This window comes from Scyliorhinus canicula, chromosome 21 (genome assembly GCF_902713615.1).
Source record: "Scyliorhinus canicula chromosome 21, sScyCan1.1, whole genome shotgun sequence".
NCBI lineage: Eukaryota > Metazoa > Chordata > Chondrichthyes > Carcharhiniformes > Scyliorhinidae > Scyliorhinus > Scyliorhinus canicula.
This window is the reverse complement of record NC_052166.1, coordinates 58,592,203-58,605,391: the sequence shown is the minus strand read 5'-3', so window position 1 is coordinate 58,605,391 and position 13,189 is coordinate 58,592,203. Positions and strand designations below refer to the sequence as shown.

General features: G+C 47.0%; 1 pseudogene; it reads left to right on the top strand.

Moving 5' to 3' along the window:
- The first annotated feature begins 8,461 nt into the window (after positions 1 to 8,461).
- On the top strand, positions 8,462 to 9,736 carry LOC119955580 (annotated as a pseudogene).
- The last annotated feature ends 3,453 nt before the right edge of the window (positions 9,737 to 13,189 follow it).

Sequence of the window (13,189 nt, the reverse complement as noted above, 5' to 3'; positions counted from 1 at the left end):
AGAAAGGGACAGGAGAGGGAAGGGGATCAGAGAAAGGGACAGGAGAGGGAAGGGGATCAGCGAACGGGGCAGACGGGCGGAGGGGGGGGGGGGTGCACTAATCACACAAGGAAGGATGAAGGGGGACAGCAGTTCCAGGGGTTGTGGTGGAAAAGTGCAGCAATCAGGTGAGGGAGGGGTGGGCAATAATCGGGCGACGGAGGGAAGGCCTATGATTGGAAGAGAACGTTGGTGAGCGTGTGGTGACCAGGAGAGGGAGGGAGGCCATCAGTGGCTTTAATGTGGGCCTGTGGAAAAACACCCCTGCGACTCCTGACTCGACATTCAGATAAGCATCTCTTTTGGAACAATTTGCATTTTGATGCGGGCCTGCAGAGAACCCGGCCCTGATCAACAGACCTTGTGCAAGCCACATTGTGCACCGGGCAACCCCACCATGCTTAAAACCGTCACTTGGCCCCTAATTTACAGGGGCTGATTTAGCTCACTGGGCTAAATCGCTGGCTTTTAAAGCAGACCAAGCAGACCAGCAGCACGGTTCGATTCCCGTACCAGCCTCCCCGGACAGGCGCCGGAATGTGGCGACTAGGGGCTTTTCACAGTAACTTCATTGAAGCCTACTCGTGACAATAAGCGATTTTCATTTCACATATAAAGCCCCTAATGCCTATTAAAAATGTCGGCTCTTTTACAGCCTTTACCGATACACAGGACAGTGCACATCCCACGCATAATGAGTGCATCTGCCCAACTGTCACATTACCCCCTCGACATCGGGTTATTGGTATTTACACGCACTTCTTGTGATCAAAACCTTACCTCCTGTTGCTCACTTTTAGTCAGACTTTTGTGTCAACCTTTCCCGAGAAAGGCTGGGCCCAACAATTTTAATGAAACAGCTTCTGGAAACATAGCACACTGTAACTACAGCCTCCCCGAGACTCCCAGTTCCTCAGCCCGTCCTGTAGAGAAACTGCTGTGGGCAGAACCAACTCGGTTTCTAAAACCGAGGAATTCAATCACTCCAGGGACAGACTGAGTTAAACAGGGAAAGTAATATCAATTGGAAAGTTGACCCTGATTGGTCAAAGTGTCACCGTGGAGACAGCAATGGGGGAGCTTGCAGGTCTGCAAGTTGCTGGGTAGTTCAAAAAGGAGCAAGGCTTGGCCATATTTCTTTTGTTTGCAGGGAACGGGGTCCCTCTGTTTGAATATATTTCGCTTCCCGAGAGCTTAATCTATCAACTGACAGTGACCTACGCAACAGGCAACGCAGACAGGTACATTTATAATAACGTGTCCCCTATTTGGTTTAAATAGACCCCCACCTTGGAGAAAGATTTCCCATCTGGATCACAAGCCCAGTTAGACAGAAGGGTCTACAGTTTGGATGTGTATTGCGATTGCAGCAAAAACTAGCTACTACCAGGGCGGCAAGGTGGAGCAATGGTTAGCACCGCTGCCTACGGCGCCGAGGACCCGGGTTCGATCCCGGCTCTGGGTCACTGTCCGTGTGGAGTTTTGCACATTCTCCCCGTGTCTGCGCGGGTCTCACCCCGACAACCCAAAAAGATGTGCCGGGTCGGCGGACTGGCCACGCTAAATTGCCTGTTAATTGGGAAAAAACAAGAATTGGATACTCTAAATTTATTTTTTGAAAACTCGCTTCTCCCATGCTCTGCCTGGACGCCAACTACAGGTCCACACTGGCATTGCTCCATGAGGAAGCAGCAGGGTGAAGTCAGCACTAAAGCATCGGGAGAAAAGTATCGATCTGTACCTCACTCACTGAATCAGTATACCCGATGGGACGTCCAGGCTCTTTGTCACGTGTGGGTACTCACAGGCCAGCCCTGTGCCATCTCAGCTGCCCCAACCTGCCTACCTGGGACTGCTTCAGTTGGACGAGTTGTAGAACGTCCTTTGTCAGCTGGTAGTCCTTCGCCCGGGCATCTGTGAAGACGTAGATAAAAGAACTGGGTTGGGACACCTCGAGTGCTCGCTTAATCGCTCCCAGGCACATCTCGGGGCAGTCTCCTCCACCCTGTAAACAAGAAGGATAAATTCAGACCCATCAATGGCTCTACAGTCACTGTTTGGTCCCATGTTTCTCATGGGGCCAGCTGCCCTCTTGACTGTGGAGCATCTGAAGGGAAATGAAAACAGGCCTCAACCGAAGCCAAAATACACAAAACACTTCCTTCCAGTGTCTATTATTCATGATAGAGATTCGGGAATGGTTTTTCATAGGTAATGGGCGGAGGTTGTGGGTACATAGGTTAACTACAGCAGTCTCACCCCTGCCAGGGCCAAAGGTCAAAGAGCACAGGTGCGCACAGGGGTCCAGCAACGTGTGGCTCTCGCTTACAGCTAACAACTTCAACAGTTGAAAAAAAAAAAATCCCTCAAAACATTACGCCAATAAAGTAGGAGCCATGTTTATATTCTGCAGATAAAAAGCTAATCATTATGCTGCACTTCTAAGTTTCAAATGATTAATCAAAATTATCATGTTTTCCATAAACCGTTTTGAGTTGCATAGCCACGCTATGGCTACAGATAATTTGTGGAACAAATCGTCGTGGGACCATCATCGTTTCCAAAATAGGGGCGGCACGGTGGCGCAGTGGTTAGCACTGCTGCCTCACGGTGCCGAAGATCCGGGTTCGATCCCAGCCCCGGGTCACTGTCCGTGTAGAGTTTGCACATTCTCCCCGTGTCTGCGTGGGTCTCGCCCCCACAACCCAAATATTTGCAGGGTAGGTGGATTGGCCGTGCTAAATTGCCCCTTAATTGAAAAATAGAAAATAATTGTTTCCAAAATAGCTGAGACAATAAAGTTTTCTGAATGTGCCAATAGAAGTTATGTTTTGTCAAGAAAATCTGTCAGCAAAAAGAGTCTGAATCTAAAGTTAAAGTTTGTTTGAAAGTTGACTTTACAGATAAAAATTATAGTGATGAAAATGTCCAAAAAACCCAATAAGGTTTATTTTAAATTTTTTTTTTTGCTTTTTAAACATAAATTTCATAAACATGTATTTAATTTATTAGATGCAAAATTATTTATCCTACCAGAGACACTTGGCAATTTACCAAGTATTTGGTTTACAAATGCTGACTTTTCGAAGGGCAGGGTTTTCCGTGCACCCCTGTGGCGGGTTTTGCAGAGGGGGGAGAGGGGCCGTATTGTCCGGCGGGAGGATTCTGCAGTCCCACCGCTGTCAACGGGTTTTCCCCGTTGTTCGCACCATCTGCAACCGGAGTGGAACGTACATTACGCATGTTTAGGATGTTCACTTTATTTGAGGCGGACGAGAGAACAAAACTGTTTCTTGCGATTTTGCCAGTGGTTAACACAGCTGCGTCACAGTGGCAGGGTCCCAGGTTCGATTCCCCGCTGGGCCACTGTCTGTGCGGAGTCTGCACGTTCTCCCCGTGTCTGCGTGGGTTTCCTCCGGGTGCTCTGTTTCCTCCCACAAGTCCCGAAAGACGTGTTGTTAGGTGAATTGGACAATCTGAATTCTCCCTCAGTGTACCCAAACAGGCGCCGGAGTGTGGCGACCAGGGGCTTTTTACAGTAACTTCATTGCAGTGTTAATGTATGCCGACTTGTGGCAATAAAGACTATTATTATTATCCTAACTTCAATCTTACTCAGCACCTACTGACGGTGAGTTCATGTGAAAGACTTAAACAGCTGCTATTAACAGAAAAACCAAGGAAATGCTGGGTTCTGAATTTCAAGAAACCACAATTGCCAGGCCATTAATCTGAAAAAATATTCCATTTCTGGGTGCAGCAGAATGATTTGAATTGTTTAATAATGTTTTACTTTTCTTTAAAACTCTGTTTAACATGATCAGGGTTAATCAGAGGTAATAGATTCCTGATGTTTGAGCAACGTGATTGAAATGTGAATACTGTCAGTGGAGCAAAATCCTGCAAAGCCCCTCCACTCCTCAAATTGTGTGGTCTTTGTCTGTCCCTGCATCAGAAAGATGATCTGTCTGTGCTACCAGCCCCCCAGGTCTCCGCGATTCACTCTCTACCATACTACCGCCCAGCATGTCTTGAAAAACTTTCTTAAAAGAAATTTCTCTGTACGTGCAACTGGACCCCAATTTCTCACTGCCACCACCTGTTCCACCTGGTCAAAACCCTCGGACAGTTAGCACTGCTGCCTCACGGCGCCGAGGTCCCAGGTTCGATCCCGGCTCTGGGTCACTGTCCATGTGGAGTTTGTACATTCTCCCCATGTTTGCGTGGGTTTCGCCCCCACAACCCAAATATGTGCAGGATAGGTGGATTGGCCATGCTAAATTGCCCCTTAATTGGAAAAAAATGAATTTGGTACTCTAAATTTATAAATAAAAAGCCTTGGACATGTTCGGCACTTTTTAATGTAAAGTTTCGAAATCCTCATCATTGTTTTCAAATCATTCCATGGTCCCTCCCTCTCTCTCTAATCCCCTCCAGCCTATCAGCCATCTCAAATCTCTCCTCTGATTCTGGCCCCTGGGCCTGCACATCCCTTACGGCCCATCGTTAGGAGGCAAGGTCCCAACCTCTGGAACTCCCTCCCTAAACCTCTCCGCCTTTCTCCCTCTCTCTTATCCTCCAAGGTGTTCCCTCAACCCTATATCATTGAAGAAACTCAAGGTCATGCCTCTCGTAATGAGCCCAATGGGGTTTAGTGGCACGTCTTGTTTGATAGTTGCTTCTGTGAAGAAGGCTTCAGTACATTAAAGGCCATGTCACATAATTATAGAATGATTACAGGACAGGAGGCCGTTCGGCCTGTCGTGTCTCTGCCAGCTCTCTGTAGGAGCAATTGCCGTTGTGCCAACCCCCTACCTTTTTGAAAGCCATGCTTGAACCTGTCTCTACCACACTCTCAGAGAACATTCCAGACCCCAACCACTTTGTGTCCCATTGCTTCCTTTGCTGCTCTGGTACCCAATCCTTCCACCAATGGGAACAGTTTCCCCCTATCTGCTCCAACCGGCCCCATCATGACTTTGAACGCCTCAATCAAATCTCCTCTCAGCCAGCTCCATACCATGGAGCACAGTCCCAGCTTCTCCAACCTACCCACGTAACAGAAGTTTCCCATCCCTCAAACCATTCTCGTCAATCTTTTCTTCACTTTCCCGATTGCCTTCACATCCTTTTTAAAGGGCTCGCCCCAGGTCACTGCAAGCAATGCTCCAGTTGTCACTTCACTGCTTATGAACCAAAAGTTCAAAGACCCAATTCAATACCCGGGAGTTGGGAGTTTTCTGAACTGGCCAACAATCTAAGGATTATTAAAAGTAATGATGCATCATCTTGAATTATACAGGCAGTTGGACCTTTCATGAATGGGTGAAGGGATTGAGCCACACAGAAGGCTAGGCTTCATGGGCGAGTCTGCCTACCATAGTGATGACTGTCCATCAGCAATTTAGTGCTGGGGGCAGTGCTACTCGCTTTAAAGTGAGAATTCACAGGTAAAATTCCAGGATGGACAAGATGAGCCGCTTGAATGGACATCATAGGCCCAAGGGTGAGTGGGCTTCCCAAGGCCACCACTGCACCCACCCCCCCTTCCCCCCCACCCCCACCCCCCATTGAGCGCCCCCTCTCCCATTGAGTGCCTTTTGATCCTTAAACATTCACTCCCTCCATCATTGACGAACCGCGGCAGCAGCGTGTGTATCATCCACATGGTGCACTCCAGTAACTCGCCAGGGCACTTTTAACAGCACCTTCCAAACACGCAACCTCTACCACACAGGAGGCCAAAGGCAGCAGATACATGGGAACATCCGCACGTTCACCTGTTATGGTTCTTGTTGTAGCGGCAAAGAGAAAGAATCAGAGCCGAGCTCGTATAACACAGTGCAAGGGGGTTATTGACAAGATGCTGCTCTAACGGGAACAATGGTGAACTCCACAAAAGATCGCGAAATGTTCGGATGATGTCATTGCACTACACCAGCCAATGGTGTTACTCTGCTACATAAAACCCCTCCCCCTTTAATCTTTTAGTGTCCCCGGAATGTTTACTTAATCAAATACTTTAACACAGATCCAACACATTTTTCCATAACTAACACTGTTATGTTACAGATACATGTGTACATCAGTAAGACAGTCCCTTGGGTGGACTCGTTTTGACAGAACACAACATTCAGGAACTTGGCTCTTATGGGTACTAGGAGTGTCTTCCTGTTCACTGGTCAGTGTTACATCTGGTGAAAGCAACTCAAGAACTGTCCCTGGGTGTGTGGGTGATTCTGTCGTAACAAATTCTGTAATTTTGGCAGTTGCAGCCCTCAAGTCGTGCATAATAATCTGATAATAATCTTTAGTATGGTCACAAGCAGGTTTACATTAACACTGCAGTGAAGTTACTGTGAAATCCCCTAGTCTCCACACTCCGGCACCTGTTTGGGAACACAGAGGGAGAATTCAGAATGTCCAATTCACCTAACAAGCACATCTTTTGGGACTTGTGGGAGGAAACCGGAGCACCCGGAGGAAACCCACGCAGACACGGGGAGACCATGCAGACTCCACACAGACAGTGACCGAAGCAGGAATCGAATCTGAGACCCTGAAGCTGCGAGGCAACAGTGCTAACCACTGTGCTATCGTGCCGCCCTTGTCACTGTCCGTGCACCCTGTGGTGAAAACATCTGGTACAGATTCTGTACTCTCGCTGTGTGCAGACAATAATTGTTCAGCGTGCTGACGCCAAATTTGTTCTTTATCAGATTGTACAGTATATGCAATCGGACTCGTTTTGGCCAATACAATTTTCGTCTGAGGTGTAATTTCTCACAAGAACACGTTCCCTTTGGTCAAAGACTCTGCCTTTAGAATGTTGTTCCCTTCTAGCCACTTGGGTCTGATGTTGTTGCCTGACTGAACATCTCTGAAGTTGAAGGGGTGTCAAAAGGTCGAACTTCTTCCACTTTAGGTCGAATAGCACAGGGTACGAACGCTCTTTCAAGTAATTCAGCATGTTGTCGGCCTTTATCTTGAGTTTCACTTTGACCTCAATCATGGGTCCAAGTGACTCCTCGAATACCTTCGCACACCTTCCCAAAAGTGGTTCAAGATCATTCATAGAATCAGCAAGTTAGTTCACAAAGGCCCAGTTTAGCTTAATCTTCCTTTACCAAGGTCTCCTGAACAATGCTGGAAAATTTCCTTGAACAATGTGAAGAGGCAACTCCACTTTCTGCTCGTTAACCTCCACAGTCAATCTTGATGAAGCCCTTCAGCGGCACGATCTCCTCGGTCTATATCCCCAAATCCACATCAGATGGTTGCAATGATAGATACTTAAATTACTGATGGTATATCGATTCAGATATAAATGATACTGCAGCGGTTCTATCCACTTCCATCTTACTAGGGGTTCACGTTTAGTTTTAGATAGACCTTTGTACTGCTAGAATCCTGGGCTTAAATTCCTTCCACTGACTTGACACTTTGGTACTTGGTGATTCTTCATTTGGATCACTTAATGGTAAACTCGTCCTGTAGACTTTGCAGTGTTTTCCTTGTTACACGGCATGGGAGTGGCACAGTGGTCAGCACTGCTGCCTCACAACGCCAGGGCCCCAGGTTCAATTCTGGCTTTGGGTGACTGTGTGGAGTTTGCACGTTCTCCCTGTGTCTGTGTGGGTTTCCGCTGGGAGCTCCGGTTTCCTCCCACAGTCCAAAGATATGCAGGTGAAGCGGATTGGCCATGCTAAATTGCCCCTTAAGTGTCCAAATGGTTACATGGGGTTACAGGGTTAAGGGAATGTGTTGGGGTCTTGGCCCAAGATGCTCTTTCAGAGGATCGGTGCAGACTCGATGGGTCAAATGGCGTCCTTCTGTACTGTAGGGATTCTATGAACAGACGATCCATGAACTTCTTTTGTGATGATGAAGGTTGGCATGACCAACACCCCTTGGCAGTGTGACCAACTTTACCACAATATTTGCATTTGTTCTCCTCACTCCAACCATCTCGAGCCACATGTCCACTTGGGTGTAGCGATGGTGTAGTAGGTTCTTGGTGAACCTGCTTCTCACATACTCCACCTTATGGACCTTAACTCGAATTCCAATCAGCGAAGCTTCTCTCGCAGCAAGTTCCATTGATGCTGCAATTTCTATCGCAAACCTCGGGGTAAATGCGACTTCAGTCAGCAATTTCACTTCCGGACAATGATCTTTTGGCAAATTGAGGGATAGCCTTAAAGATACCAACACACAAAGTATAACACCTAAAAATCCCCAAATGGAGGAAATCGGCAATTTCACGATTACAAGGAAGATTTCTTTTCAAACAATTACTGTTACAGTCAAATTTACAAGGAACGGCTGAAGGTTCTGGAGGGCGGAGGGGCTGGAAGCGCGTTGGCCGCCACTGGCAGCATAACCCACCCAGCGAGCGGGCTCCGTCAGCGGCCAGATAGTGAGAAGCTCTGTCGAACGGATACTCAACAGCCACTACTTCGGAAAAGAAAGAGACAAGAGCCCAGCTTCCGCCATGATAAGTATCCAGGAGAGTAGTATTCCTCCTTTCACTGGTACATCTCAGCAACAGTACTGCAGGCACCTCAGTCCAGGGCCTCTGTGGTGCTCCTGATGCACCTCACCCATCAGTGAAGATCCCGGGTGGGTGAGGGAATGGAAGGGATCACACCCTTACAGCTTTCTTACACACAGATGAGAAGCTAAATGTAACGCAAGAGCACCCGGCAAATGGAAAGCAACATATTGTCCATTTTCAATACAAATCAACAGACTCCAAGGTCTCCAAACGGGATGCAGTTTTCTCCAATAAGAATGTCTTTGTGGAAATTCCTGATGGCGTTTTGGCAGAAGGAAGCAAAGAAGGGTTAACTGCGCTGTTAGACTTTGCTGAGAAGATGCAGGTGGAATATTGTTATGGGCCAGTGTTTAGAGAACCCCAAAGTGTATCACGGAGTTCACCTGACCCACAACTTTTAATAGATTGTGGTATGGGGAGCACACGGCCCACTCTACAGGTGTGGTACAGCAGAAATGGAAAAGTATTTTTTAAAGCAAAACAATGTTTATTCTATGAACTCAAGTTAACCTTTCTAAAACATACAGTGAACATCTTCGCAACAATTAATTCAAATACAACCCCCAAAGACTACAACACTAAGTAATGCTTAATAACTTCATAAACAATATCCAGAAGACTTTAAAAAAAAAACTTTAAACAGAAGCACATCAGGTTAAAGTCACTACTGAGAGCAGTTATTAGTTTTAAATCGCCAAAGGATCGATTTACATTCTTTAGATTACAGAGGGAGACTCTAATACCCCTTCTGGCTGTGACTGCAGCTATCCAGCTCTGAAAACGAAACTAAAACACACCCTGCAACAAACAGCCTAAAATGAAAGTAAAAAGCTGACAAACAGCCCAGCTCCACCCACTCTCTGAAATCACTGCAGTAATGAACACCCATTTCTTAAAGGTACTCTCACTACAGATACTTATATACACACCCATTTATAAACACCCATTTCTTAAAAGGTACCCTCACATGACAATATGTATTTGTCGGCTTCAACAAGAACAAAGAGGATCGAGCCTTGCTTCCGAGGACGTTCAGCTTCATTTGAGGCTGTGAGACCAGGCCATCCCTCGGTTCGAGCTTGACCTGATGTCCTGTTCATGGCCTACTCCATTGATCAATCATTGTCTGAGGAGGAGTAGCCAGCCGCATTGAGGAACTCTTTACTGTTTCCCACTTTTGGGAGAGGGTAGTCCTTAGTGCTGTGTAAATGCTGTGTAATGCCATAGCTATGGCCTGTAAAAGGTGCAGATTTTCCTTGTATTTTGCATCAGCAAAATTTGATCATCTTGCCCAGATGTTCTTTAGGCAATTTGAGCTGAATTCGGCTTGGATTGATACGGAGCTGGAATAGTTTGTCTCAAATTAAAAAATTGTCAAGATTTTCTTTTGTCATTTGTTTCTTGAACTGATGTGACGATAGTCATTGCTGTTTGCAGAAAATGTTTGAAAGCCTGTGAATTCTTTTCACACACAATGGTTTTTATGTACCTTCGAGAAAGCTGTTTTTAAAAAAAAGTATTTCGAATTTAAAAAAAACTTTTTTTTCAAGGAACTGATTGGGATAATTAGTCTTAATTTAATATCATTTCCTTCAGTGATTTTAAATCATATTTCACCAAGTATTTAAACATTACCATCCCTGTTTAACATGCCTCCGAAGGCATGAAATAATAACAGGAAGTATATACTTATCCCTTCCCCCAATATGAACTTTACATTCAGTTGAATATAAAGTTTGTTCTCACTGGAACGACGGAGGTTGAGGGGCAACCTGATAGAGGTCTACAAAATTATGAGGGGCACAGACAGAGTGGATAGTCAGAAGCTTTTTCCCAGGGTAGAGGGGTCAATTACTAGGGGGCATAGGTCTAAGGTGCGAGGGGCAAGGTTTAGAGGAGATGTACGAGACAAGTTTTTTGACACAGAGTAGTGGGTGCCTGGAACTCGCTGCCGGAGGAGGTGGTGGAAGCAGGGACGATAGTGACATTTAAGGGGCATCTTGACAAATACATGAATTTGGATGGGAATAGAGGGATACGGACCCCAGAAGTGTAGAAGATTTTAGTTTAGACGGGCAGCATGGTCGGTACGGGCTTGGAGGGCCGAAGGGCCAGTTCCTGTGCTGTACTGTTCTTTGTTCTTTGTTCTATTCCTAAATGGCGATGTGGTCAGAGTCCAGCAGGAACCATTTTGATGTTTCTCACAAAAGTCACCCACCTCCTCCCTGCCTCTAACTCGAGTCGGATTGGACGACCCGCCATCATTGTTGTTAATATTCTTTCAGGATTTCCTGACCTTTTTCTTTCTTCAGGCATCAGACAGTGACCACACCGCAGCAGTATTCCATGGCTCTGGTGCGCTTTGGGATGTCACGAGGTCATGAGAGGCGCTACCTCAATGCAATCTCTTTGTTCCTTTAAGTTCTATTGGATATCCCCATCCCAAAGTAGCTCATCTCTGCTTCACGGCACGGACTGGGACAACGGCGGGAATATTACCAACCGTCTCAGAGCACCAACTTCGCTGCACCATTTAGTTAACTCAACCCTTCACCGATTAAACCCAGCGGTGGACTGAGCCCTCGGGAGCGATAGCTCTCCGTCAGCAAAGACATGGTTACAAAATGGTTACTTCCCGAGTAAGGTTTTTAAAAAAAATATTTTTATTCTCCTCCTTTTTCACATTTTCACCCACCAACAATAAACAATAATCAACAACAGATATGTCAATCCCCATAACAGTAACAACGATCCCATCCTCCCACCAAACCCCAAACAACAGCCCGCATGTTTACATAAACAAATGACAAAAAGGAATCAGGGATTACCCATAGTCATCCTTAATATACACCCTCACCCCCAACCCTCCCACCCATTCCTCCCCCCCAACTAATGTTCGATGTTACCAGTTCTTGAAAGTGCATAATAAATAGTGCCCATGACTTGTAGAGCCCCTCCGAGCTTTCCCTCAGTTCACACTTAACCTTCTCAAGGGTCAAGCATTCTAACAGGTCCCCCCGCCACGCCAGGGTACAGGGTGGAGAGGTTGCTCTCCATCCCAACAGGATCCGCCTTCGGACGATCAACGAGGCGAAGGCTATGATATCTGCCTCCGCACCCGTTTCTAACCCTGGCTGGTCAGACAGCCCGAATATGGCCTCCCGGGGACCCGGGTCTAGTTTCACACGCACCACCTTGAAAATTACCCTAAACACCTCCTTCCAGTACTCCCCTAGCTTTGGACAGGACCAAAACATATGAATGTGATTAGCCACCCCCCCACCCGCAACGTTCACACACATCTTCTACCCCTTCAAAGAATCGGCTCATCCTTGCCCTCGTGAGGTGTGCCCTGTACACAACCTTCAGCTGTATTAGCCCCAACCTCGCACATGAGGTGGAGGCGTTCACTCTCCGGAGCACCTCACACCAGACCCCCTCCTCTATAACCTCTCCCAATTCTTCCTCCCACTTTGCTTTGATCCCTTCCAGTGGTGCTTTATCCTTTTCCAAAATATCTCCATACACCGCTTCCCGAGAAAGGTGGACGATATTTCAGCCGGTGGTTCAGGACCTTTCCCATCCTGTCAACCACTTAGGGAACAGAAATATTTCGGCGGAGCCTCTTCTCATGCTCCACCATCAACACGGGTTCCTGGGAAGGATTTGCCAATTGTGTTTTATTACCCCTGAACTCTAAGGGCTCGGTGAGACATGTAGCTCAGACTCAACTCATTGATGGAATCCCAGGTGTTGACAGTCTGCCAGGCATCCTATTGGGGCACCAATAGTTTATGGCAACTCACCATCTCCTGAAGGCTGTACTTTCATAACACTTGTAATTGTTGGGGGATATAACATTCTGATTGAGGTTCCTCTGTGGGCTTGACTGGTGGGTGCACCACTTAGTGCAGAATTCAGCAACGCGGATGGCTAGAAAACGGCGGAGCGGAAGTAGGCCATTCGGCCCATCAGGTCTGCTCCGCCATTCAATGAGATTGCGACTGATCTGATGTGATAATCCTCAACTCCACATTCCCGCCTTACCCCCATAACCCTCGATTTCCTTACTGATTAAGAATCGGTGATTAGATCCTCAAGATATGCTGAGTTATTTGACCTCAGTTACTGTGCGGATGCTTTAAGCGGCCTCGGTATCCCTGGATTAGTGAAGGAATCGGAAATGACTCCGAATATCACATGTTGCTGAACCTTGCTGCAGGTCAGGAATTCAGGAAAATAAATCAAATCACAGTCGTATTTACAAATGAATGTAGCTGCAAAATCACAGCCACTACTCACGATGCGCAAAGGTTTGTTCCACTAGAGGAGACTTCCATTTGGGATAATATCCACACCTCCTCTATTTCAGAGGTCCACGAACCAAATTCCGAGTGGGCTATGTAAACCGTGGCAAAATGTCTGCAGTCACACACTTCAGCCGACATGTTGCTTAAAGACATTGGGCGGGAGTCCACGACCCCCCGCCGGGTCGGAGAATCGCCCGGGGCCGGCGTCAATCCCACCCCCACCGTGTCCCGAATTCTCCGCCCCCCTCCCCCGGGATTCGGCGGGGGCAGGAATCGCGCCGCA